At 45.8% G+C, this 25,948-nt stretch overlaps 1 protein-coding gene and 1 long non-coding RNA gene across 46 annotated transcripts in view; one reads left to right on the top strand and one right to left on the bottom strand.

Moving 5' to 3' along the window:
- Positions 1–25,948, bottom strand: part of HAO2 (hydroxyacid oxidase 2) — a 199,242-nt gene that overhangs the window by 21,956 nt on the left and 151,338 nt on the right. For 16 of the 45 annotated variants that reach the window (XR_014844330.1, XR_014844331.1, XR_014844332.1 and 13 more), the window contains exon 1: positions 2,188–2,275. The exons of 16 other annotated variants lie outside the window; for them this stretch is intronic. The gene's annotated coding sequence lies outside the window, so the exon portion shown is untranslated. Of the gene's footprint in view, positions 1–1,780; positions 2,276–11,824; positions 11,968–25,948 lie in introns of those variants that run through there. 13 more of the 45 variants (XR_014844323.1, XR_014844327.1, XM_085023426.1 and 10 more) reach the window with 2 other exon arrangements.
- LOC146404162 (uncharacterized) lies at positions 930–24,487 on the top strand. The gene is made up of 6 exons (XR_014844337.1): positions 930–1,031; positions 9,901–10,241; positions 14,759–14,964; positions 15,776–15,863; positions 18,454–18,513; positions 18,898–24,487. It is a non-coding gene; the product is annotated as an uncharacterized LOC146404162 (long non-coding RNA).

The following is a 25,948-nucleotide window of genomic DNA, read 5'->3' on the forward strand; positions in this document are numbered from 1 at the left end:
TTTCCTCCTAGCAGCTCTCACCGTGACACCTACTCCAGATGGCATCTCTGTCGGCCACTGGTTTCAGCTATGAACAATATTCCAAGAGACGTTAGTAGCTGAGGGTGTCCATGGAGTCAGGAATACAGACTTTCATAAGCCTTTTTTTTTTTTTTTTTTTGCTTCCTAGGTCTGCACCTGCAGCATATAGAAGTTCCCAGGCTAGGGGCAGAATTGGAGCTTCAGCTGCCAGCCTATGCCACAGCCACAGAAACTCAGGATCCAAGCCACGTTTGCAACCCCAGATCACAGCAACACCAGATCCTTAACCCACTGAGCGAGGCCAGAGATCAAATCCATGTTTTCATAGATACTATTTGGGTTTATTACCACTGAGCCACAATGGGACCTCCAATGAGCTCTGTAACTTGGCAATTATGGGCTCAAACTTGGCTCTGCTACCTGCTCACCAGGGTTCCATGAGAAAAAGTTCTTTGTGAAAGAAGACTATTAATGCCTATCCCATAGAACCTTAGTGAGGACTAAACGCTACAGTCCATGTAAAATTTCTAGAGTAGTGCCTTGTATAGACTAGACCTACCACTTGGTAGAATCACTTGCATTATTTCTCTTGTCAATGACATTCTCCTCTGAGGCTCTAGAGGCTGAAAGTGGCTTCCAGAGTTGAGTAATTCTGAGATGGTATAATTTAAACCCTGTGTCAGATTTACTCATTAGTTCATCAGACAAGGCTTCCTGAGTGCATGCTACTAGCCAGGAAGGCAGAGACAGTCCCTGACGTTTTCCAGTTGCTTACAGGTAGGAAGGGTTCCCAGGACTAGTTCTGGCCAATGGGCTAGGAGTGGGAGCGACATGTGTTAATTCTGGGCCAATAATTTAAGAGCCAATATGTGACCCTCTATCACTCTCATCTCCTGTTACAGAGTTACAGAGGCCATGTCCACCAGGAGACATAGCTGTGGGATAAAGGCAGCTTGGATCCCTGAGTCACCACTTGGAAAGGAGCAGCCCTGGAGATCAACTGATTTTGTGTAAGCAAGAAACAAATATTTGTGTGTTTAGCCACTATGAATTCAGGGTTTATTCTTTACTATGGCACAGCCAAACCTAACCTTACTAATATACCCAGGCATTGTGCTAAACACTAGAGATTAAAAAAAACAAAAACAAAAACAAAACCTTAGATGATGTCAACCTCTGCTTTCAAGAAACTTATAGTCAAAAGAGAAGGCATATTTCAATAGCTGAGTCTCTGTTGGTCGATATGATACAGGGTATAACAGAAATTCTTTTCTAGGGAGAGTTACCCAGGAATTTGGAAATATTCCCATTGTTTCTCAAATAGTATCCCATAAATGATGTTCTATTCCATCTAGTCTAGACAAGCTCCAGTTCTCATCTATGTATAAAATTAGGATATGACTTGTAAGGAAAAACAAAGGATCTTGTAAAATGCACAATAGCCTAATAATGAAAAGTAGACTCTGGGAGTTCCGCTTCCTATTAAGAGGCAGCATATCAAAGAAAGCAATTTCTCCCTTGATCTTATTCCCAGACTCTCTCCTACAATCCATTGATCTATCTGGCTTTCTTTAGACCCATACCACTCTGGCTTGATCACTGGGGACAATTCTCCCCAGACTGGTCTATAGCGTCAGCGTGTCCCAATCACAGCTTCAGGAGGCTCTACATCGGAGGAACTGGCATCTCGTTCCAAAGAAGCTTATTCCCCAAAGAAACCACATCAGCCTCATTGTTTGAGAAACAGTCACTTCCTTACCTTTTTAGAAGCAGCAGCCGTGTCACTGTTTTCCTTAGCCCATGGCCAGGAAGCAGTGGTTAAAGGTACAAAGTACATCCCCAAGGGCAGGAACTATGCCTTTTAGCTTTTTTCCAGAACCCTTTCAAGTGGACAGATTTTGCCCTATTTTCCCTCCTAAGAATACCCGTAAATATTCTCAGACTTAACTTCTCTAGTCAGAACCTTCTATCCCTGTGGTACCTTTGAAGCAAAGCCTTCCTTTGCCAGGTCTGATCAGTGTCCTACGACATGTCTCCATGTGACCCCTCTCTGCCAAGACCCCCTCCTGTAGACTCACACTGAGCACCTATGACACCTCCCAAAGTCTCCTGCCTGCTCCTGTCCTGCCCCAGTTCCAAGTACAAGGAAGACACCCAACAGCAAACCTGAGAACAGCCCCGTCCAGTTCCTGGGAGAAGCGCTGTCCAGAGGCAGCCACACCAACCCTGGCTTAAGGTTGGTTGCAATGGGAATAGCAGGTTCCCACCCACAGCCCCCTGAGGACAAAGGTGGTTCAAGGCTACAAGTTAATCTTTAAATGGGAACAACAGCTTGGAACCCAGGGAACAAGTGGGCCAGAGCAGGGTTAGTCGGGAAATGAGCTTTGTGAGTTTTGCCAAGTGACCTCACATTTAGCGGACGCTCTTTACCAAACTCAACCTCAAAATAAAAGAGTTGCCAAACATACATTTTCCTAATTCTTCGAAGATTCTTAGAGGAAGGGAGCGGGTGATTTCAGGTAGGGAGTTACGGATGCCTCCTGTTGTAAAGAATAGGCTTGTCTGGGGAGGTGCTGAGAAACAGCCTGGGAACAGGTGGGCAGAGAGCCTTGGGGACCCAGCCGATGGATGGAGGGGTAGGCTCTGTAGAGCTCTCCAGGCATGACCAGGGATTCAGATGGGAGACAGGGAGAACCACTAATATTTTTGAGTGGAGAAATGACTCAGAACTGAGGGAGAAGGCTGGAGAAGCCTACACAAGAGTACATGTGAAAAAAACAATTTCCCAAGAGCAGTCCTGTGGGGCTCACCAACAGTCACTATCTAATGTCCAATTCATCCATTCCCTCTGTGCTCCTGTGCCAGCCCTGTCAGCTCTTTCATGCTGGAACGATGAATACTCATTAAGTGATGACAACAGGCCTGACACGTTGCAGGCATTATTTCATTTGATCTTCACAGCAACCATACGGGTAGATATTACTTTCCCATCTTTCCGAACAGAAAAGAAAGTTAATTAACTTGCTCAAGCTTTTCATCAGTAATGAGCAGAGCTGGGATGTGAAGCTAGCCTGTAGCCACCATTCACTGGCATGTGAAAATTCTAAGCTATTTCAAGGACCACAGCAGGGGGATTCCTCTGTGTTTTGGAATCTTTAATTGGAGTGAAAAAATAGCCTTCCCAGCTCATTCTGTCCTTGCTTGGAGGGTAATTGCTACCTACTATATCACCACTAGATGGTAGGATTACCCCAGAAATGCTTTTCAAAGCAGCCATCCTCCAGGATCTGCAAATTTTTTTTCTACAGCAGTTTTCATCCCTTCACAATCAGCTTCCAGGCTGTGCCTAAAGTCAGCTCTCACATCACCTTGTCTGCTCACTGTCCTCTGATCCAGACTTTCATTGCAATTTTCCAGCCCTGGACAGCATCCCTTCCTTCTAGGAGACATTAGTGTCAGGGTCAGGAATACAGACACTGGAGCTTCATGTCTGCAGCCACTTACTAACATCCACATGTTACTTAGCTTCTCTGTGCCTTGGTTCAAAATAGTTTCTCAAGTTTGAATTTAATATGAAGTTCTGGGGACCTTCTGAATCTGATCGCCCAGCTAAAGAACATTCTCTCTTATAAGGTGACACACTTTAATGTCAGGCTTCAGTGCTGTAGCCTAAGTGAATTAATCCTCAGGGGGGCACAGAGGGCCACAAGCAGAGCTATTTGAGGTTCTTTTGTAAATCTCTTGAACTCCAGAGAATGTGTCTCTGACAGGCACAACCTTGGATTTGACACTGGTTGGACAGGGCAGCACCAGGGGGCTTGAGCTCATTTCAGGACAAAGTTGTAAAGAGATGTGGATTTTTTTTTTTTTTTTTTTTTAGGTGGCATAATGTACCTATTGAACAATGTGCATGCTTATTTCAGGTGAAGAGAAACGACAGGTCATTCCTCAGTAGTCATGACCCAGCTTCTTAGAGAGTACATGGAATTCTGTGAGCAGAAAGGAAGGCTCTGATGCCCATGATGAAGGGCATCTAGGCCCCCCTGGTCCCTGCTGTGCTGCCCGGTCACCTGTCTTGCTTGAACTGATTCCAGAATCAGATGAACTTGGGACTTTGAGGTCTGTGCTCAAGCCCACCCGGATAGCTGATCTTTGGAGCTTCAGGCAGGTTAATATTAACCTCAGATTGTTGACGTCTGGAGCCAACCCGTCATGGATGGGGCTAAGTCACTCAGGGGAAGTCTGTATCTTTCTGCAGCCACTGAGCCTCTCTGGGCTCTGAGCCCAGCGTTGTGGCTGCCCCATGGGTGGGAGGAACTATGCAGAGGGAGTGACAGGGAGGGATAGGGACACAGCCTGAAGAGCTCACTGGAGAGAGTGCTTCCAGGCCAGTGACTTTTGTCAGGGGCCTGTATTGTTTGTCCTTTTACAGGACCTAAAGTAGAAAGGAAAATTCTCTCTCCAGCTGCTGAGTTTGCTGTCACACAGGTCAGACCTGACTGGAAGTATACGGAGCTTCTGGGTGTGGAGGTGAGCCAGGTGGCAAGGGCTGGGATTAGAAGCTTCCCAAGAAACCGGAGAAACTGGGGCCCTGGGCTCAGGATCCTAGAATCTGCTGGATGTCTGGGGTCATGGGCATGGCTGGCCACGTGGGAGACGATGTGGGATCCACTGTCAACAGCCCATTGACATGACAGCCTTTGCCATCTTGAGGACAAATTGTATTCTTCAGCAGGTTTATGTTGATCCTGGAGTTAGCTGGCAAGGGAGGGACAGTTGTCACAGGAGAGAAAGTGTCTTCTATTGTGAAAGCGGTAATGTCCTCCCTAAAGACACCTCATTTGGGACATGGCCTTAATCAGACACCAGGGTGCCTCAGAGCTGCCCTGTGATAAGGTGTGTAAAGCGCCTCATGCTGTGCTCAATACCAGTAGGTGCTCAATAAATGGTAGTCAGTATTATCCTCAATAATAATCAAGAACATTTACAGGACATTGACTACATGGCAGACAGAGTTCTAAGGGCTTTGCATGTGTTGACTCATGAGGTAGGGATCATCTTTATTCCCATTTTATAGATAAGGAAACTGAGGAACATAGAGGAAAAGTAACTTGTTGAAGATCACACAGCTGGCAAGCAGCAGAGCTGGGATTCAAATTCAGGCAATCTGGCCCCAGAGTCTACACTAACTATTATGCTACTAATTCATAGTACAGAGAGTAGCTTATATGAGACCAGGGAAGGAAGAGATGGCTTCTAGCTGGGGTGATCAAGAATGGGGAGACCTGAAAAACAGCTATTTCAGCTGGCCCGTCAACATAAATTCAACTCCGTTTTCTTCTCCCAACTCCAGTCTTAGGTCTGAAATTGAGCCCACAGGTCCTGCTTCTACATGGATGGGGGCAGGGCATTCAGCTGAGGCTTCAGACCTGCTGAACCCAGAGTCAGCGGTTCAGCCATGAAGACTCTTAGAGACTGTCCCTATCTTCACAGTTCACTGGCTGATGTTTGCCCCCGCTTGCACCAAAACCTGTTTTCATGCTTCTGCCTGTACTTGCTGTTCCTTTTTCCTGGAATATTTTTATCACTCCTATGACTCGGTTGATGCGTCTTCCCAACCATGAAGACTCCCCTAGTGCTATTGGGCAGAGCTGGTAGAGTGTGTGCATGTGTGTGTGCGTGTGCATATGCATGTGTGTGTGTGTAACAGGTTGCACTGTATTCCAGTTGGTCCATTATGATGGTGGCGTTTGTAGGACTTTGAGTTCCTTGAGGCCGGGAAAAATGTTGTATTCATTCTCGAAACACACTGCCTAGAAGAGCCTGGTGCACAGTAGGCACATGACAAATATCTGTTGTGGAATTAGGGACCAGATATTAGAACCTGCATTCTCGGACAAAGAAGCCAGCATAGAATGCAGTCAGCACCACCCCTTCCCACCTCTCCCCAGCATCTTTCTCCTCTCTCCTTTACATCATCTGTCTCATTGGAAGAGTACAGCCAATTTAATGCAAAGGTCAGGATATCACTGGTTGCAGGACTGTTGACTGATGTTTACATTTCTGAACCTGCAATGACCTCAGTAGCTCCGGGGCCAAACTCCATGTGAACATGCTGGGTTATGTTGGGACAACCAGCTTCATGAGGTGGTAGCCCTATTAAGTCTTAAGATTCTGATGCTTCTGCCTGTACTTGCTGTTCCTTTTTCCTGGAATATTTTTATCACTCCTATGACTCATATAGCACCACTGGCTTCTGTTAGAGCCCATCACTGTGGCCGCTGAATGGGCTGTACCAGGTCCAAGTGGACTGGCTAGCCTGCTGTGGGTAAGAGGAAACCCTCGTGCCTCTGAAAGCAGCCGCCTGCATCTGCCCTTCTTCCCACTTCATGCACTGAGTTTGCAGGTTCCCTGCAAGTCTTCCAATCGTGTTCAGGGCTCATTCCCTAAACAAAGCATATCCAACACAGGATGTTCAGGTTCCACGAACAGGCTGCCTGGCTGCTCTTATACTTTGCTGGGGATGGCAGCAACCATTTGCTGTGCTCCAAAATTATCTGATCTTTCAACAAATAAAGATGTGGTATACATATACTATGGAATATTACTCAGCCATAAAAAAGAATGAACTAATGCCACTTGTAGAAACATGGATGGACCTAGAGATTATCATACTAAGTGAAGTAAGCCAGACAAAGACAAATATCATATGCTATCACTTATATATGGAATCTAAAAAGGTGATACAAATGAACTAATTTATAAGACAAAATAGACCCACAGACATAGAAAGCAAATGTATGGTTACCAAAGGGGAAAGATTGAAGGAGGGATAAATTAGGAGTTTGGTACTAACATATACTCACTACTGTACAAAAAAGAGATAACCGACAAGAACCAGCAAGGGAACTGTATTCAATATTTTGTAATAACCTATAAGGGGAATGAATCTGAAAAAGAGTAGCTATATATATGCATAATTGAATCACTGTACCATACACCTGAAACTAACACTACATTGTAAATCAACTATATTTCAGTAAAAAAAAATATGATCCACAAGCTGCTGAATCTACTTCCTAGAACCATAAGTTGACCATAATTTCAAATATTAGACTATAGTTGACCCCATTGTACCAGCATTCTACCCCTTCCCAATTATTTCCCCTGAGGATTGACCTTATGATCTTTTGATCATTGCATCTAAGCCATGAAGAAAAGAACTGGAAGAGAAGCAGCAGTGGAAACAGATCACAGTTATGGTCTTCCAGTAGCTGAAACAATCTTAGGTTTCATTTTCTTAGATATTAGAACTGACGCACCATAAGATAAACTCGTTCTGAGTGTACAGTTTGATGAGTTTGGATAAACAGGTGAAACCATGGCTAGTGTCAAGATATTGAACCTTTTAGGGGTATTGCACTCACAGCATGTGGAAGTTTCCAGTCCAGGGATCAAACCCATGCCACAGCAGTGACAACGCTGGGTCCTTAACCTACTAAGACATTGGACATTTTCATCATTCCAGAAAATGTCTCTGTTTCTTTCTAGTCAGTGCCTTCCCACCCACAGCAGAGATCACCGTTCTGATTTCTATCAATCACCATAGCTTAATTTTGCCTGTTCTAGAACTTTAAATTATTGGCATGAATGAAACAATTGTTTATGTATGGATAGCTTCTTTTACTCAACAAAATGCTGTTGAGATATATTTATGTTGTTGCTTATATGAACAGTTTGTTCTTCTTTCACTACAGTGTATTGTTCTCGTGTATTAATTTAACACAAACTTATTTATCCATTCACCTACGGACAGGCATTCAAGTGGCTACCAGTTTGGGGGGTAATTATGAATAGAACTGCTATGAATGTTCTTATACAATTCTTTTTTGTGAACCTGTTTTCATTTCTCTTGGATGGATGCCCAGGAATAAAATTGCTGAGTAACAGAGTGAGTGCATTTTTAACTCGGTAAGAAAAAGTTCTCCAGAGTGGTCGTGCCATTTCACACTCCCAGCGCCAGTGCACAAGAGTCTTGGTACTCACCTAGGCTTCATTCCATTAGTTCCAGGTCACTACTTGGCGAGAACAGTTCAAAGAACCATGACGTTTGGTTCTTCCACGTTTCAGAGTGTTCTGTCCCCGAGAAATGCTTCCTAATGAGTACCTTTGATAGGAAAAAGGTTTTCCACTCGCTGGGACCTTGGCAACTTAGGAAGGGTGTTCAAGGAGCAGTGAGGCGGAGGAGGGATAGAGCTCAGCCCACCACGCACAATCAAACCCAGCCATCAATTTGAGGACAGATGTTCAAGCCAGATCACCCCCATCTCCAAGAGTGGCTTTGTAACAAGTCACTCTCCCATCTCTGAGTAATCAGAGAATTTATTTGCAGTCTGTTGGCTAATTGTTCCCATACCGAGCGTGGATCTCAAGTAAATGCCGAGGTGACGTTTAAATTTCTGGTCTCCATTATGAAACAGCTGATAAATTACCATGCTTATAGCCTGCCAGTAGAGTTTAATTTAATTTGCTTAAGATTGCAGCTGATTTCTGCAATTCCTAAGAAAGATATGAAATAAATACCCCAAAATATAATGTAAATGCTATAGGTGATATGGATTTGCAGCCAGGGGAGGGGTGCACACTCCAGCTGCACAGCATTTAGCAACTTATATCACTTCTCTTGGCTTTGGGTCCCCAAAACCAAAGGAGGAGCAGGATTCCTACTTCTACCCACCTACCGCCTAGGGTGGGTATGAGATTCAAATGAGATATATCTGCATTCAAATCTTGGCTCTGCCACATCCTACCAAAAGCTTGACTGTGTTACTTATTTAACTTTCCAAATCTGGGGTCTCATCCCTCTAAAGTGAAGATAATAACTGAATCCCTTAGAGCGTCGTTATAAGAATTAGGTCACGTCCATAAAGCACCCATCGGTAACAAGAGCCTCAATGTTAAGCATACGACTTATTTGAGTTACACATCCATAAAATGGCAGTTTTCTCAATCAAATGGCAGATTTGCTCAGTTGCCAACCAAGCTTTGTTGAACTAGGCACCATGTCTTGCTGATAAAGCTCACATGGTGACAGCAACAGGACCAGGACTGTGACGTACAACCCAAGTGTCAGCCTCCCAGGGGTCTCTTGCCCTCTGGTCATACGAGGCCACCCCTCTCCTTAGGCTTAAATAGCAAATCAACTGGCTCTAGCTCCCATCTCACAGAGAGTGGGAATTTCTCATTCCTCCCCTCCACAATTTTCAGGGGACCCACATTTCTTGAGATGCTTCCAGAGTTCCTGCTTCTGCTGAAGACTTGATCTCCACTTGGGTGGTAGCAGTTTTCCCTTCTTCATCCTCCATTGACCCCACTGCAAAACACAGCTCCTTTTTTCTTTCATGAAGGTCGTCTCCTCTTAACTCATATCACAGTCAGGTTGGTCTGTTATTACTTATCTGAATAAAAGGGTTTATTCTAGTCGCTACCTGTATTTCCGCTCTTTTATTTTCCTGCACTTCTTGTATAGAGTGGCTTCTGATAGTTGTTTCTCTTAAATTCACACAATCATTTTGTGTAAGTGCAAATGCTGGACCCAATTACATGTTCTAGTCTGTTCATGTGTGAATATATACATATTGAAACACATCTTAAAAAATCATATGCTACTATGCTTTCACCTTTCTATTATAGTGAGGACATTATATTGATTTTTATAATAATGTGCATAGCTAATTTTATTGTCTATGGGGGCAAACACTAAATATATATATTAAAAAGAGTGTTTGGGGTCTGATGGTGTTGAGAACCAATGTTGTGGGTGCTGATGGGTAAACTGGAGCGACATCTTTCCATTCCTATGGCTTCTCTTTTTTGCAGGCACCACTCTGTTGGAGCAGGGGCTGTGGAATGCGAACCCTGCAACACGGAATAGGGTCTGGCTGGGGCCCTCTCTCCCTTTGTGAGCACTGTATTTGTATGCCAGCTGCTTCCCTGTCTTTCCACTAGATGCCAGCAGCATCCCAGGAGACTGTACGCCTGTGCTGTGGCTTCCTGGGAGTTTTCAAAAGTAGCACAAGGCAAAGGGCTCCACCTCCAAGACAACTACAGTCCTTGTGGAGTTGGAGGGCTGCTGATAGCATCTTGACCGCTCGGTTCCCTACCGGCTCTGGTTTCAGAACAAGAACAGGGTCAAGTTCAGGCACACAGCAACGTATCAGGTGAGACCCAGAGTGTAACCATGGATGGGATCCCAGCTCTGGCCTCACTGACCCACCCACTCACCCACCTACCCACCCACAGAGCACATCTGCTGGAGACTGACCGTAAATATTTACATTTCATTAAACATGTCATCACTGCCATTTACTCAGAGTCTCAAGGGCATCCGCACAGAAGCCAGGGGGGCTAAAGCTCTAGACGGGAAACAGTGAAGCTGTGATTTTCCAACCCATGGAAAACAGTGCTCTCCATTCTGCCCTGGTCCAGAGCCCAGGATAAGACTCTGTCTCTGCTGAGAACGACCTTGGTCTTGGGGTTTGCTGAATAGAAGTGAAAAAGAATGAGCACTCTCTAGAAGTAAAAGTGTCTCCTCTGGATTTCCAAGGATCTGAATATAACATGGAGAGACACAGAAAAACACTGGCAGGTGAGAGAGGGAGCACTTTGCAGCAGAACTTGAGCGATGTTCCTATGGAACGTAGTCACCAACAGCCACATGTGGCTACTGAGCGCTTCCAGGTGCAACCAAGGGACTGAATTTTACATTTTACTTGATATTAACTAATTACAGTTAAAATTTAAATAGCCATATGTGACAAGCAGCTACCACACTCAACAGGTAGATACAGAATATGAGACCAAGGCATTAATCAAAGTCCTCCAAAGCATTAAACCCCGCACTAGCTGTGTATAGGTGTTTAATACATAGATAACTCACACTATGCATAACACGTGTGATTTGCACACCCACTGGAAATTTTCCAACCCATGGAAAACAGTGCTCTCCATTCTGCCCTGGTCCAGAGCCCAGGAAAAGACTCTGTCTGTGCTGAGTATTTTTAAAATACTTTAAAAATATGTAGAGGAATAACTGAATCTCAGAGAGGCAGCTGAAGCTGGATATGGAACTAGAGGCTGCGTGGACAATGGAGGGAGCGGTATTTGCCATAAGCTAATAAGATGAGCCAACTGATTGTGACTGGGGCCATAACTGAATGTGTTTCTGTTCTAAGACACAGAGATGAAAAGGGAGCCGTCAAGGTCTAAGTAGAAGACTGTTGAGGTTATCAAGGTCCTTGTCTCCATTAGGACATGGATTTCAGCATAAAGGGGAGGTGCGCGCACACAGCAAAGGAGCTGGTGGCAGACAGCCCAGGAGAAGGAGAGAAGGGAGGCCCTTGACCTGGTGGGAAGAGGGTGCAGAGGAGGGGGGCTGAGAGCCAGGATTGCTGGGACAGACATCCGTGGAAGCTGTAGTATGAGTGTCCACTCCTTCGGCCCATGACTGAGGAGGAAGGCATGCAGGAGGCCGATCTGGGTATCAAGAAGAGTTTTCAAAGACCATTGAAACCTGCTGGTTTACCACTTCCCTAACGCAATTTCTTCTTTTTTTGCCATGTGGCGTGTGGAAGTTCCCAGGCCAGAGACTGAACCTGAGCCACAGCAGCAACCCGAGTAGCTACAGTCACAATGCCAGATCCTCAACCAGGTGTGCCGCAAGGGAACTCCATGCAATTTCTTTTCAATTACACTTATTTTAATAATTGTCATTAAGAGAATAAGCAAGAAAGTGGGGTCATACCTCTTCCAGAAGATGCTCTGGGAGAGAAGCCTTCAGTGTGGTCAGACAAGAGCTCATTCAAAGGTCACATGCGTTGTGTAACTTGACCTCCAGAACATTTTGTGGTTAGTGTTATGGGTTTTACAGCCAAGGAAACCGACATTCTGAAAGGATAAGAGACTTACTGGGTCAACTAGGAAGAGAGAGGCAGACGTCACTTTCACAGCAAGATCTCAGCACTTTTGGTCTAGGGTTCAAATTCAATGGAATTAAACATATTCTGAACACCCTCAGATTCTTATTATAATAACCCAAGAGACAGATAATGGAGGGAGAATATTGTAAAGACACTGTTTTGTTTGTTTGTTTGGTTGGTTGTTTTTTTTTTGTTTGTTTTGTTTTTTGTTGTTGTTTTGTTTTTTTTTTTTTTTTTTTTTTTTTTTGCTGCACCTGCGACACATGGAAGTTTCCTGGCTAGGGGTTGAATTGGAGCTGCAGCTGCCAGCCTATGCCACAGGCACAGCAATGCCAGATCTGAGCCGCATCTGCAACGTACACCACAGCTCACGGCAACACCAGATCCCCAACCCACTGAGCAAGGCCAGGGATCGAACCCTCGTCCTCATGGATACCAGTCAGATTCGTTACCACTGCACCACCATGGGAATTCTCACACCGTTTTTTCAATAGCCCCTTGAATACCTTAGCTATTAGAGAGCAAAGAGTTCCCAGATTTCAAGTGTGCATAGCAGAGGATACTTTCAAGCCATCCATCTGACTCTTGGGTCCCACACCTTCCATGCTCCAAATAATAATAATCATGATGGTACTTAAATAATAATAACACAACAACCTTCAATAGTCCTACACCCTAATCGGGTAGCTGCTGCTGGGGCTGATAACGAACCTGCACTTGGCTTTTGCTTTAAAGAGGAATTTGCTTACAGCCTTGTCTTTTGCTGAAGTTGAAGCAAAAGAACACAGAGGATTATAAGGTGGGCTTGCCACTCAACAGGTGACAGGTATATCTTGGGTGCCTCTGTGTACATGGCACTGTTGTAGGTATCACCCACACTCTTGTCACTCCAGAGCTCAGGGCCTCCTGGGAATTTCCGACTCACTAACTTGAAATTTAGGGTTCTTCTCTATTCAGCCCCAATTTGCCTGTGAGGGCTGCCGCTGCTGTCCCTGTATGCATGATCCTGGGTGATGTGGTGCTGCTAGCCGGCTACATGGCCACTCCTTACGGCTTTATAGGCATCCTTCCCTCCAAAGCTCTGCAAACATCCTGGAGAGCCGGGGACCACTCATCCATCGAGGGTGTACACAAACAAAGCTCTCACACACAGAATGCTTCCAGGACACCAAGTGGTTTTGGCTGCGGCAAAGTTTCTGGGAAGTCAAACCGAGGAAAATGCCATGAAGTCGGCTGAAACTATCACAAGCAGCACGACTTGCTATAAACTCTATGAGCAGCTGTCAGAAACAAGAATTTGGTAACTTCTAGTTTGGCAAATGGATCATTTAACAAATCAGTGACTTTGTAAAGCTGAATTTTGGTTGATTTATTTTTGGCCAACTGTGTTTTGTGAATTTCCCTTTGGCAAGCTGATTTTGCTTCCTGGTTCCTAATATTTCTCCAGTCTTCCTATCCCCTTAAAATCTCTCTGCTTCTACTCAACCTAACAACTCCCTCCCGCCCCCAACCCATGCCACCACCAGACACGGACTGTATCTAGAAAAGACTGTTTCTCTCCAGGAAAGACCCTTTGGGCCCAAGGAGGAAGCATCTCATTGTCAGACTAGCTGCCTAGGACAGTGACAGGGAAAGTTACTGCTTTCATCCTGGTGAGCCTGGACACATCTGAAGATGGGGCTTCAGTTGTGATTGGTTAGGGCTTGTACCCTAACGGTGGTCAAATATCTGAATATCATTTCTGGTGACCACACTGTTTATGGCACATCCTGTTTTAAAGAGATAATCCCTAATGCTGGTAAAGGGATACTGTTGGCAGAAGCTTCCTACACCCTGCTCCCATCGGACTGTGGGTGCCTTAGAGCAAACCCCACGTCTATAGCTTTCATTGCTGCATCTCTAGCGACTGGCCCAGGGCCAATCACACAGAGGTCTAGTGGTTAAAAGAGAAATAGAATGGGTCTGGATTCAAAGTCCACTAGATACGTGACACTGGTGAGTCCTTCACCTTCTCCGAGGTGTCCGTCAACCTTGGGGAAATGACAACAGCTATTGCATCAGGATGCTGGGGGAAGGCGTGTCAAGTGCTTTAAACAGAGCCCGATACACGGTAAATGTTAATTATCATTGCTGAAAGAATGAACGAACGAATGAATGACAGCTGCTTTGATCATCACAACAATCCCACCAGATTGGGATTATTATATGGAGATAACTCATATATCTCCGTGCCCTTTGGAGATTTAAGTAAAATGTAACTCATGCCTCAGTTCCAGGACTGAGTAAGCTTGACCTCTCCATAGCGTTTCCTTCTTCTTGCTGTTATGTTCTTGTTATTTTCTTTTCTTGACTCTCTTGACTCCACCTCAGGAACCCCATATCAGATCCATATTTCCATTAAAAATCCAACCATACTTGGGCTTTTCAGAAGTGGGTAGTTTTGTCAAAAATTTTACATTAGATCAATAGCACCCACTCACCACCTCCCCACCCCACAAGTCTTGATCCTTGGACTTTTTAGACTCCAACATTCTTCCCACTTGACCGCCCCCCCAACCACACCCTGGAATGTGCCAACCAGTTTCCACTCTCTGCATCATTTCTCTTGGGGAGAGGCCTTGCCAGGCCTGTCTGCCACTCCCCAGTCTTCCTCTCTCTCTGCCTGAGCTTACACCCAGAATTCTGGTGAAAAAGTACATTTCGTTTTAAGAAAGATTTCTAGCATGTTCCATATAGTGGAAATAAATTCCCTTCCACAGAAACCTAGGAGAACGCAGCATCTGCTTACTTGCACCATCTGGGCTGTCAACCCACCCATCCACAGAAGTTGGCTGATATGGGGACGGTCCCTTTCACTACGGCTGAGATCCTAGCTCCTGACACAGGCGTATCCATCCCCCTCATGCAGCAATCCAGGGAGGATCCTGGACGGCCTGGGAGCTGATCTAAACATGGAGGCATGGAGGTAAGAGGCACCTGACGGGGGCAGAATCCTCAGCTTCGTCTGCTGCTGCTCTTCCTGTACCCCCAGGGGGACACAGTTAGGCGAGGTGGTATGATCTCTCTTCCTCACTCCTAATGGTCTCTAAATCTGGCGGGGAAGAGAAATGGTGCATTTTCCAGCTTTTGTGCTCAAGGCTGGAATGGCTCCTTCCTTAGACTTCTTTATTGTCCAACTGTAACTTCAGGAGGGCTCAGGGATGTTGTCAGTCACGAGAACCCCATTCTTACTGCAGCTCAAACCAGTGGGTAGGCAATTGTTGGTTTCTCTAGAATCCACCCATCTCTACTGGAACCTGCTAGGTAATGGGGCTGGGTGTCAGGTGGCCACATGCTGACCGTGGGTCCTCCTGACCAGAGCCAGGACCCAGGTCAGATAGGCTTTGATGAGGAGAGGGAAGGAAATACATAGGAAAGCCTTCCAGAACTACCAAAATTCTGGTCATTGGAGGCTGAGCCCCACATGCAACTGACTCCAGCCTGTACAGGCACCTCTGGTCTCCACTGGGCAGATGGGCCTCTTTCCTCTATCTACACCTCCTTTCTCCCAATCTCTGATGAAGACTAAACCACTTCCAGAAACTCATGCTCCACCATACCTTGTTCCAGTAGGCCTGACTTTTCAAAGTGACTTCTTAAACCATGTCACATGGCTTACTCTCTTAGCATGTTTATGAAACTCTTCTCTTCTTTCTAGTGTTACTTCTGCTCTGTGTTTTCTCCTTTTCTGAAGCTGGGTCTGGTTGTGGAACCTTCTCTCACTCTTTGTCCCACAGCGTCATGGCCCAGTTAGCAGCGACGGGGAAGAGACCTTCCTAGACCCAGCCTCGCTGACGTGCAGAAACATGCTGTGTATGGGCACAGGTCAGGTAATTTCCCAGACCTCTTGTGATTACAACCCTAACCTCTGCTATTGGACATCCTTCATACTAGACGCATCTAAGAAGCACTGGCCCAGGAGAAAGGGCCTCTCCTAGCCTGCCTTTCTCCTAAGCCTTATGCCAGAAGCGCAGCTGAGTCTTTGGTACTCACAATACTCTACCCCACCAGGAAACTTCACAGAGATGTGGGACCTAGAGCCTCCAATCAAAACAAAGTATTTGTTCAACTGAGGCTCTGTTCCTATAAACCCTTTAGAGACTCAGGTCTCATGGGAGGGTTATAGCCATGATCAGTAGCCAATACAACGCTCTCACTAGCCAGGTAGCCCATGGCAAGTTACCCAAGCCATGGCAAGTTAGCCTTGATCTTGTTATAACAGTGGAATTATACTTTGTATTTTAGAGGAGCTTTTATGAGGATTAAGTAGGATAATGTGTGTAGATAACCGAAGAGAGTGCCTGGCAGGTAGCAGGTCTTCAGTGTTGGCTTCCTGTTCATCTCTCATGGCTGTCACACTGCAGGTGGGCAGCCAGGGCAATGCCTCATGCTCCTGACCTTTCCTGCATGTCTTCTTCCCTCTCCTCATCAATGCCTACCTGACCTGGGACTTATTCCATCACAGTTCTGGTTCCCAGAACTGGCGAAATCATTCAGGCTGGGGTGAGATGAAATTCAACAAACATCACCCTTATGTGTTACTGCATCAGACACTATAGGCTGGACACACCACATTCATCTTCCCATGGTCCTGACCCCCCACTTCTTTATTGCTAGGAGAGCTCTGATTTTTTTTTTCAGGTGTTCACCCTTTTCCAGGTAGCAATGTGCTCAGCAAAGTGGATCCCATGCCCAACTCAGGAGTAAAAGTGAATTAGTCTAATCCATTCTCTAAGCCAGTGCTTAGTTTGGAGGTGGGCATATCAGCCTGTTCCAATCAATGAGTGTGAGGGAATGTTTGCTGAGGGAACATTTGATAAAGATTTCCTCATTCTTTTAGAGAGCTGCCGGTGCAGGCTGCCATGCCCATGAGTAATAATAGCATGCTTGCGACCATGAGGAAGGCTAGCCCAGGTCATGGACCAATATGCTGAGGCTGCCAAAGGAAAAAGACAGAGAGCCCTCAGGCCCTTGATGATGTCCTTGAGCTGTGGTGCTCATCACTCCTGGGGACACTCTAACTGGGGACTTCCTGTTATGGAAGACAAGAAACTGGTCATGAATTTAAATCCATTCGAGACTTTGTTTGTTTGTTTAAATCCATTCAAGCATGCAGAAGTTCCAGGGCCAGGGGTTGAACTCATGCCACAGCAGCAACCCAGGCCTCATCAGTGATCACACTTAGCCTTAACCCGCTGAGCCACCAAGGAGCAACTTGAGTAGTTTTTCTGTTATTTTGGCTCAGAATGTTGACTGATACAGTGAGGTACTCATTGTGGGTGCAGAAAATGGAGAGAGAAATGTGGCAGAATATTAGTTCCCAGTGAATGTAAAATCCATCAGGGGAGGCAGAGAAGAACACAAAAAACTCTGAGAAGGGTTTAAAGAAAGGATTGGAAACAGTAGATGGGAGCAGACAGAGAGGAGTGTTGGCTGGAATTCAACCACACAAAGAACTTGCAGATTCATCATCCCCTTTTCCAAAGTGAGACAGCTTAGCCTGTTTTTGTGACTAGCTAAGCAATGGAATGGTACATGGGTCTTTAAGTTCTTATACGGGCAGGTGGTCAGTGGTGGGGCAGTTGGGGCAGGGTGGAGGAAGACAAATTTTCTAGAGGGACTTTTCCAGCCAGGCCATGCTAGGCAGAACCCACTCCACACACCTGAAGACCTTCCCTGACCCCAGACCTAGGTCTTCTCTTCCTGGCTCCGTTTTAGCCTGGTGCAGGGTAAAGCAGGAAGAGTGGGAAGAATGCTGGCTTTGGAACCTAGCCCTCTTTCCAACGATGCGCTCTGTTGCCAGAAAACACGAGGATGGAGGGGCACTGTCATTTCCTTCCCCAGCAGCCTGGCTTCCTCTCAGGCCTTATCTGGACCCTCTTACCTGACCAACTACCATCACTCCAGCTTTTAACAAATCACGGGCAGCAGTGGCTGTGTCTGGGAAGTTTAAGAGGAGAGGGCAGACAGCAAGAGACCACTGCGTGAGAATTCATGAGTGCTGAGAGCAGAGCAAAGTAGGGCTTTGACCACCTTCCTGCTGCCTCTGCCTCCATTGCTGCAGCGACTGGAATTGAATGGTGTCCAGCAAGGCAGACACTGGAGCCCCAGTTTCCAAAGATGATGCTACCCAAGGGCCAAATCTCAGAAGACAGTCACACATGGGTGGGAACTTTGGCTCCAGAGCAGGTCCTGCTGTATGTGAATTCCATCTCCACCTCTTACCAGCAGTACTTTTTGGTTAAATTAGAGAACCTCTCTGTGCTTCTCCTTCTTCACTGGTGGAATGGATTTAATGACAGAAGTTACCTTAAAGGGTCAGCAAGATTCAATAAATGAAAGACATGTGTACAAGATTACAAGGGTGCCTGGCACTGAGCTGGAGCCCAATCAACATTAACCATGGTTGTTCTAGAAAACTGAAAACCCAGAGGACCAGAGAGAGGCAATGATTCTGTAGCATCAAAATGATCAGGTAATTGAGAACTTAACCTTTCAAACACTGAACATCTTCTTCACCTTTATTTTCAAGGATTTCTTTTCCAAAGAGATGTCTATAATCACTGTCTCTGCTTCTTCTTCTGTTCCAATCACGTTTTGTTTCTTCTCTTGCAGTTCAAATTCAAGGTTGAATTCTCAGATCTCCTCTTTTGAGCTGTCAGAGGCTTTGACTAGGAGGTGACTATTTTCTTTAAGCTCTTTCTTTGTCGGACTTTAGAACAAAATTCTCTCATAGGTTTCCTCTTACCCAACTGACTACTTTTTTCCACTTTTCCCCTTTTCTGGTCTGTCCTCATGTTCCTGACGTTTCCATGTTTTGGTGTCCCAGCACTCAACCCTGCAAATGTCTTTGCCTCAGCAGATGGAAATACCATGTTTCCAGTTTCTCAGGCCACTTTTCATCAGGCCTATCCCAACATCAGTCAAGACAAGAGGAACTGGCTGTGGCCCACACCCAACGCCCTTAGGAAGCCTTGGAGGCTGTTCACTCTGCCAGTGCTTCGTCGGGCAATCGTGCTAGAGGAGAAGTTGTCTGGGATTGGGATGATGGGCAAAGGAACAGTCACCTAAACCAAGGAGAGTGAGACCAACCTCACAAGGAGGCATGTTTCTTCTCTGCTCTGTGTCCGCCCTTTCTACTTCTTTTTCTGTTCTGTATACGTCCTCTTCTGTCCTGTGTGTGGCCTCCTTTTGTATGCGCAGTGGGTTCATCTCTGAACCCCTATAACACTTAGCACTGCCTGGAGTGGAACAGTGTCTGCTGATAGATGGAGAATTTTCTTCAAGGATCCATTCTTTTTTCTTTTTTCTTTCTTTCTTTTTTTTTTCTTTTATCTTTTTAGGCCCACACTGGCGGCATATGGAGGCTCCCAGGCTAGAGGTCGAATCAGAGCTATAGCTGCTGGCCTACACCACTGTCATAGCAGCTCCAGATCCGAGCTGTGTCTGTGACCTACACTACAGCTCATGGCAACGCCGGATCCTTAACCCACTGAGAGAGGCCAGGGATCAAATCTGCATCCTCCTGGATACCAGTCAGACTTGTTTCAACTGAGCCATGAGAGGAACTCCCAAGGATCCATTCTTACCTAAAGAATCTAGCCTGAAAGGTTCATTTTGGTGGAAATGACAAAAGAGGCTTGGGTAAAATGACAAGAAGGTAGGATGTGAAGAGGAAAAGAGATTTGAGAAGGCAGACATATGGCTTCTTTTCCTGACTCTATCTGGTTCCACATTCTGGAAAATAAGCCCAAAGTTCCCTGCCTTTATTTTTGTTTATCATGAAAAATGACACTGAGCTTAAGTGGGTCGGGACCCCACATACCAAGTAAACAGGGAATATGGATTAGAATGCATGGTATTTGGGCAGGGGGCTGGAGGGGAGAGTGAGAGAGCTAATATCCTTTTTCTTTTTTTAATTACGAAAATCACAAAGTTAAATAAAAATCTTCGCTTCCGTCTTCTCAGTGAAGATTTATGAGATTTTTCTAGTGGTTGCTTGCTGGAGCTCTACAGAGAGAAATATTAGCTTTATAAACTGATACAATGTCCACAATTCCACACGAAAATGAATTTAAGGACCCACCGAGACAGGCCCCAAAGCTGTGCGGAGCCCCAGTGAATGAACAGAACCACATTATAAGGTTCTCCAGAAAGGGGGGCAAAAGGAACCAACTGTCTTCCTGAAATACACCAGGAAGAATGCAAACCTTAATTAACAAAGCCCAAGGTTGATTTTTCTTGCTGCCTTTTTCTCTGCGAGACAAATAATAAGAAATGAATGAGGTTGAAAGCAAATGAGAACCATATTTGGAAAGCAAAGCCTAGTCTAGCTTTTGGCTGAGCTGGTTGCAAAGAGCTAAAGTTCTTTAATCATCTCACTGGAGATGTAGCCAAAAAATGCAATTCGAAACACACACACATACACACACACATTTCCACACCATGCCCTCCTCCTTTTTCACTGTAGATGAATCAAGATGGTGGAGACAGGATATGATGAGAACCATTCCTGCTCTCCACCTACTTTATAAAAGGCTTTGGCAATTGGTAATCTTTGCTGCCATGGTTTGGGGAATCCATCTGTCAATTCTTTTGGGGTTTTTTTGGGGGGGCCTTTTTGTCTTTTTTTTAGGGCCACACCTGTGGCATACGGAAGTTCCCAGGCTAGGGGTCCAATCGGAGCTGCAGCTGCCTGCTTACACCACACCTACAGCAACGCTGGATCCGAGCCATGCCTTCAACCTACACCACAGCTCGGGGCAACGACGGATCCTTAACCCACTGAGCGAGGCCAGGGATTGAACCCATGTCCTCATGGATGCTAGTCGGGTTCGCTAACCACTGAGCCACGATGGGAACCCTATCTATCAATTCTTATTCTTTAAACATTCATGTGCATCATGCATTGGCTGATGCAAGGAGCAAAACAAGTAGCTGGAATTGGTAATGTATGGTGAATATGCTAAGTAGCAACCTATTTAAGGTCTGGATTCTAACAGATGCTTTTTCTAGAAGATGAACCAGTTTGGCCTAAAGGAACATTGTTACATCTGAAGGTGGGGATGGGATGGGAGGGGAAATGAAAACTTTATTAGAATTAAAACAGCCTCTTATTAGCTAACAAATTGATGAAACACAGAGGGTTTTCCTTGTGTTTGGGTTCACCAGGTCAGCTTCACGCAGAGGCAGAACTGATGGTTGACTACGGCGGTGTGATTTCAACATGGTTCACGGTCCATTTCAATCCACCTGACACCACAGATCCCCAGAGTTCGCTTAGAAGCTTCAAAAATTGTCTCTGCTAACAGAGACAGAAGACATTTCTACCTGGCTTTAGGTCAGTGGACCAAATGAGATAGGGACTTTCTCGCGCTCTCTTTTTTTTTGTCCTTTTAGGGCCATACCCGCAGCATATGGAGGCTCCCCAGGCTGGGGTCAAATAGGAGCTATAGACACTGGCCTATGCCATAGCCACAGCAAAGTGGGATCCCAGCCAAATCTATGACCTACACCACAGTCCACAGCAATGCCGGATGGTTTCTTAACCCACTGAACGAGGCCAGAGATCGAACCTGCATCCTCAAGGATACTAGTCAGATTCATTTCCTCTGAGCCACAACAGGAACTCCAAGATAGGGACTTTTCTAATGAAGCCTAATTTAGATTAATATTTTAAAAATCTGGCATATTGTAGGAACATTTTTACCCAACTCATGATGTTTCTGTTTGTTAAAGGGAGCTCATTTAGTGTAACTCCTGGCCCGTCCCCTCTGTTTCTCATATTTCCCTAGGGGAGGGGGGATGGAGTATCTGAACGGATGGAAACATCTGGGCGTGCTCAGCTCAGCTCCATCCTTCTTCCTCTAGGGAGTGAGCTGCTCACACAGAGGAAGGATACTATTCTGTTCTTCTAGGGGAGGGATCTTTTTCCTCACTGGGGTCCAGTGCTGGCAGATCTACTTGGCTAACAGACAGCCACATCCTCCAACCTGGCCTCTATTAGAAATGAAGGGTATGTCTCTGTCCCTTTGCCAGGTTTTTGTTTTACTTGTCAATTTGTACAGAACATGGGCAGGAAAGAGAAGTGTTATATATTGGGCTCCCTCGGACACCCCAACATGATTTAAATGTAAAGAAACCCAAAGGGAGTAACTTGAAAATGTTGGTTCTGATCCTGGCGCTATCTTTCCTTATGCGTTGAAAATTAGGGGAGAAGGTAACTTCTCAAAACTTCAGTTTTCTTGAATGTACAACTTGTTCATAAAATCATTCCTTCGTAATTATATGTATATAATAGGATGCTACCCCAAGACTTATGTTTATATAATACAGAGTGTTGTTAGAGACTTTTTTTATAAGTCTCTAACTTAGAAACTTTTAGCTTTTTTTCAACCAGAGAAGATTTCAGGGCTCTGTAAAGGCAGATGCTGAGGAATCTGTTATATAAGAGTTAGCTGATCAGGTTATAATTTTCTGAGAGAAGGATATAATTGGAATCTCTGATTTTTAAGCCTTCATAAAACGGTCTATCTCCTAACATGCATGAGTGTTTGGAAAATTAATAGCAGTATAGCCATACATGTATCCTGAATTGATGACAAATAATTTCATGTACAAATGAAAACCAACCACAAATGGATCTCTCTCTCTGCCACTCTCTCCTCTTCTTCCCTTCATTTGCTTTTTTATTGTCTTCCTAACTTTCCAAACTTTGTAGTTATAGATATTGAGGATATCATTCTCATTTTGGAATGATAGGCAAATCCTAGATGAGACCTACCTAGATTCCCACTCTCATCTTTCAACTGTCATTCTGTCCCTCAGTAGCTGTGTGACTGGAGTTTTTACATAACCTCCCTGCCCACTCAATTTTCTCATCTATAAAGCAGGACATGTGCCTACCACACAGGGTTGCTGTGAGCATTAAAGAACATGGGGGGACATTTTTACCATATTGCTTGATTCTCAGTACATGCAGAAGCAGAAGGCATTGCTGCTTTACCCAAAAGGAAACACAACCCCAAGTAAGTTAATCATCTGGAGCTGGTGAGAGGGAGCTGGGCTCTCCCAGGTCCTGGAAGGCAAAGAACCTGTGCAGACACAGCCCTGAGCATGCCGGGCACACAGCCACTCCCAGGGGAGGGAGCACAGGGGAGCTCAGAGATGCACAAGGACTAGTGGGACTTTGAGTCAGAGAGATAAGCAAGAGGTTGGCATGAAGCTGTGAGCCAGTTCTCCTACTAATTTATTTTATTTATTTTTTGCTTTTAAATTTATTTATTTATTTACTTATTTTTGCTTTTTTTGAGGGCTGCTTCTGTGGGATATGGAAGTTCTCAGGCTAGGCATCAAATAGGAACTGTAGCTGCCAGGCTACATCACAGCCACAGCAATGCCAGATCCTTAACCCACTGAGCAAGGCCAGGGATCAAACCCACATTCTCATGGATACTAGTTGGGTTTGTAACCCACCAAACCACAATGGGAACTCCCAATGCCTCTTGAGTAAAGAGGGAGATGCCCTCATATCAGGCCTCTGACTCTAGAGCTTAGGGATCCCTCTCCTGTCCCATACATGACCTGAGCAGCCAGACAAGGGGCTCGGAGCTGGGGCGTGATCATAAGGGAGGAAAATGAAGGCACAGATTCCTAGAGGAGAGAGAGAGGAAGAGGGAGGGGGAAAGGGAGGAAGTGTGTGTGTGTGTGTGTGTGTGTGTGTGTGTGTGTGTGTGTGTGTGTTAGGGGATGAGCCCAAACCCAAGACCCTGGAACAAAAAGCAGGGAAACCCCAGCTCAAACACCAAAACTAAGGTCAAGGGCAAGAGGAGCAGCCTGAAATGAGGAACCATTTGAAACTGGAGGGGTGAGGGAACAGCTCTAGAATGAGGATAGCAGGGCCCCTGCAGTGGATGAAGGCAGCACTACAGGTCTTAGGCATCCCGAGAGGTCAGCTGGAGTACGAGACCCACCTATGCAGGGCTGATTCTTACACAGGCTGGGGCCGAAGTTTCATCTCCTTGGCTAGCTGCATGCTGTTCCTTCTCATCTTGGTTCCTTTATAAAACATCCAGCAAAGCAGTGCGCTGCACATTGTCGGGATTCAACTTTGGTTGATATGAATTGAAAGTCGTTGTTCATGGGGCTGGTGGGGGGGAGAGGGGGCTGGGATTCACCTGGAGTCTCCATGGAAGATCTGCTTTACCTTAAATTACATTCAGAACAGTAAATTATTCTTAGACTGGGTTTCACAGGAGCGGGACACTCATTTCAGTGTCCTGGACACAGTCCAAGGGATTGTAGTCTAAATTCTCCATTTCATATGTTCATGTTTCTAACATTGCTCAGAGGGGTCATTCCTGGGTTGCAACGGATTGTGAGGCAGGAAATAAAAATGCATTTTCGGCCCCACCACAGACTCCTGTGGTTCTGGGTCCCTGAGGAAGTGATCTTCTGACTCTGCTCTCAGTTACTCCATCTGGGAAATGGGAATAATAAACTCCCTCTTGAAAACATGAAGATGGATTAGAGACAATATTTTCAAAGTGATTTCCCAGCTAGGAAGAAGAATGCTGCCTATTTCATCAGTGCTCCCAGAGACAAAATCACACATATGCAAAAGCCATCTTCTTTCCTCTGGAATTGAGAAGAATTACTGAACTTGAACTGGGCAATTTATCGTTCTAATGATTGAGAGGATGTGGCTGAGTCATCAAAACAGCTGGTCGTTCCCAGTTAACACCCAGAAGGAGTAAACACTAGTGGAATCGGTTGGCTTTAGAAGGCAGCAATAAAAATCCCCCAATAAAAGAGTTTACTCAACCTTAGTCTTGGCTCTGGCTCAAATCCCCTCCTTAGGCTCTTACAGTCTGATAGGAAGCTTTTGGTGCTATTACCTGTCACCAACCCCACCCTGGGGTCCAGCAGGCCTTCTAAGACTCTCTCACCGATGCACAAGTCTGCTTCTGCTCCCCAGGCGGGGAGAGCGCCTGCTACGGGCTCTTCCTGTGAGCCCAGGGCTCGGTCAGGCTGAAAGCTCCATGTAATGTGGTCTCCCCCAAGCCAGGCTGAAGGCTTGGTACATGGTGGGTATGCAGTGGTATCTGTTGAATGAATGAATGGATGTGCCTGCTCTGTGTGGCTGAAGGTCGGGGCTGCTCCACTTCCTCTCTGACCCAACCAAGGGCATACTAAAGGGACATGTGGTGGGCACCCAAAGCTGAAGGGGAGCCCTCGATAATAGTACTAACACCTAACACTTGCCGAATGGGCCATATTTATAAGCATTTTTTACACTTTTACTCCCTTAATATTCACAGCAATCCGACGATGTATGTTCTATGATTATGTCTCCTACTTTATAGATGAGGCCAGGGAGCCCCAAAGCAGGCTTGTAACTTGCCTAATGGTTAAGACGCTGGGGGAGTTTCTCTCCAGACCCGCCCCCTTGACCACTCAGTTCTGGTGAACGTGGGCCCACAGCTCCTCCTGGGGAGCCCACTCCTGGAGAAGACATCATATCACTGTCCTCTCTGACCCGCTGGCACAAGGACAGAACGGAGTGCCATTTCTCAGCCTTATGACACCCCAGAGTAGTGGACCTGGTGTTTCTCTTTTCAAGTGGGGACACAAGGCTGCAGAGCAATCAGAGGTCACTAGGCTCAGTGCAGTAGAGCCATGATCAGAAGGTGAGTGTCCTGGCCTCTGACAGCCAGCTCAGCCCTCTGCGGTCTGCACCAGAGATGCCCGCCTGGGACACTCTTCAGTCCCACCAGCAGCAGGCTCCTTGGCCCAGAGGTGACAATCGCGGCCATAGCTGCCTTCCTGCTGTGAAGGAAGGACCCCAGGCACCACCAGAATAAAAAGCCAGATGTAGACGAGGCTTTAAGGAATGTTTAATCCAACCCTTC

This window comes from Sus scrofa, chromosome 4 (genome assembly GCF_054392235.1).
Source record: "Sus scrofa isolate SSC_HxYL_T2T_F1_AM1 chromosome 4, Sscrofa_HxYL_maternal_Yorkshire_Landrace_v2.0, whole genome shotgun sequence".
NCBI lineage: Eukaryota > Metazoa > Chordata > Mammalia > Artiodactyla > Suidae > Sus > Sus scrofa.